Source organism: Portunus trituberculatus, chromosome 44, assembly GCF_017591435.1.
Source record: "Portunus trituberculatus isolate SZX2019 chromosome 44, ASM1759143v1, whole genome shotgun sequence".
NCBI classification, from domain to species: domain Eukaryota; kingdom Metazoa; phylum Arthropoda; class Malacostraca; order Decapoda; family Portunidae; genus Portunus; species Portunus trituberculatus.
The window spans coordinates 430,001-432,500 of record NC_059298.1 but is presented as its reverse complement, the minus strand read 5'-3'; the positions used below and the strand labels follow the sequence as shown (position 1 = coordinate 432,500).

General features: G+C 33.9%; 2 protein-coding genes across 2 annotated transcripts in view; one reads left to right on the top strand and one right to left on the bottom strand.

Annotated features, from left to right (window-relative positions):
- LOC123518624 overlaps positions 1 to 2,500 on the top strand; it is a 155,883-nt gene that overhangs the window by 1,471 nt on the left and 151,912 nt on the right. The window lies entirely within an intron of this gene.
- Positions 1 to 2,500, bottom strand: part of LOC123518625 — a 316,215-nt gene that overhangs the window by 236,694 nt on the left and 77,021 nt on the right. The window lies entirely within an intron of this gene.

The following is a 2,500-nucleotide window of genomic DNA, read 5'->3' as shown; positions in this document are numbered from 1 at the left end:
CTCTCTCCCTCTCCCTCTCCCTCTCTTCCTCTCCATCTACCTGTTGCCCTCAGTCTCCATCACGTTGTTTCCTCCACCCTCTGTGGCCAGCCTCCTTGTGCCATTCTTCGCTGCCTCCTCCTCGTATTTTCAGCTTTGCCAGTCTCCTTTCTTGTCTCCTTCCTCCCTTTTATCTGCCTAGGTTTCCCTTTTTCCTTTCTGTGGTCTTTTCATTCCCCCTTCCCTCCATTAAGGTGTATTAACCATTCTACCTTTCTTGTGCTCGCCTCTTCCACGGATGCTGTTTGTCAAGCTTGTGCCATCAATTATATGTAGCACATATATAGCTCATAGCAGCTCCACCAGGCAGCCCACGAGGGAGATAAAAGTATACTGTTGTTTGGTAGCCTTCATAATCCTTTGTAATTAGAGTTGCCTCCAATACCAGTCAGCCAGCCAGTCAGTCTCGCGGCCTGCATACCGTCGGTGCAGTATCCCTCGCGTCACCCTCGCCTCGTGGATCTATACTCGATAATCTGCTGCTGTAGTAAAACGTTCCACTCTTCTCTCGCTACACTAATGATCGGAAAGTCAGTTTGGTGTTCTCTCTCTCTCTCTCTCTCTCTCTCTCTCTCTCTCTCTCTCTCTCTCTCTCTCTCTCTCTCTCTCTCTCTCCACTTTCAAGTCTCCTCAGGAATATTTATAGCAAGATTCGAAAGGATTTACTACAGTTGTATATATTACTTGTTGTTGTCATTGTTGTAGTTTTCTATTATCATCATCATTATTATTATTATTATCATTATTATTATTGTTGTTGTTGTTGTTGTTGTTGTTGTTGTTGTTGTTGTTGTTGTTGTTGTTGTTGTTGTTGTTGATTATTATTATTATTATTATTATTATTATTATTATTATTATTATTATTATTATTATTATCATCATTATTATTATTATCATTATCATCATCATTATTAATACAATCATTATTATTATTATAATTATAATAATAATAATAATAATAATAATTATTATTATTATTATTATTATTATTATTATTATTATTATTATTATTATTATTATTATTATTATTATTATTATTATTATTATTATTATTATTATTATTATTATCATTATTATTATTATAGTTCTTGTTGTCGTGGCTCTCTATTATTGTTGTTGTCAAACAGACCGTAAATTTTCATAATAATTATTATCATTACTACAATTATTTTTATTATTATTATTATTATTATTATTATTATTATCATTATTATTATCACCATCATCATCATCATCATTATCATCATAATTATCATTATTATTATTATTATTATTATTATTATTATTATTATTATTGTTATTATGATTATCATCATTATTATTATCATTATGACCGCCATCACCATCGCCACCATCATCATTATTAGTGATCACCTGAGGATGCACACAATGGCAATAAACAACAATAAAGTAAAGCTTTAGTGAAGCCAGCATGAATACTGAACCGCAGCACATACACGGAATCAAAACGTACATACATACATACACACATGGACGGGATATCAATCATACATATTTAAAATCAAACATGCATATTAATATGATCAACTGAAAATAAGTAAAAGTCTTAATAGGCAGTCTTGAATTGCAAACTATTGTTGGCGGCAAAAGCATCAATTAAGTATGCTACTGACGACAACAGCTTTAATGAGCACTTGCTTTGCTTCTCTTTCCTCGTATAGTGCGATCAAAACCTAATGCAAAGAAGTTAGGTCTTAAAGAAGCCGGCAGATGATTGGAGCAGATTCAAAGACTGGACATACACTGAGACCTTTGATGGAAAACTACACAAACTTTTGGAGTGGTGGAAACAAAAGGATTTAGAGGACTCATACTTACTCATAATAGAAAAAAAAATGCAAAGAAGTTAGGTCTTAAAGAGGCGGGTAGATGATTGGAGCAGATTCAAAGACTGGACATACACTGAGAGCTTTGACGAAAAACTACACAAACTTTTGGAGTGGTGGAAACAAAAGGGCTTAAAGGACTTTATAAACACTGAGTAAACCTGTCACGTGTATTCTTAGTAGCCACTTGTCTTTCTCATACTCACTCTCATACTCATACTTACTCTCTATCCTACACAGATTACAATTGCCTACACAGCATTCCACATTCACTGTTCCTCACCAACACTGGCAAGCGCTTGTCTCGGATTCCTAATAATATTTTCGCCTTAACGTTGATCCTTACTCGTCTTCCAGCTGACAATCTTAAATTCGCTTATAAATCATTTCCTTGCAACTTTTCGTATATTTCGTATATTTTGACCAATTCTTTTCATTCTTCTATGGAAACTACAATTCAAGTGAGCCTTTTTTTTCTAATATTATCTTATTTTGCCCTTGGTAGTTCTCCCTCTTACAAAAAAAAAAATAAAAGACAAAGGCTGGCTATCATGCTAATATTGCTACTCCTGCCACTCATTCAGATGCATTATTTTCTTACTCATCACTTTATA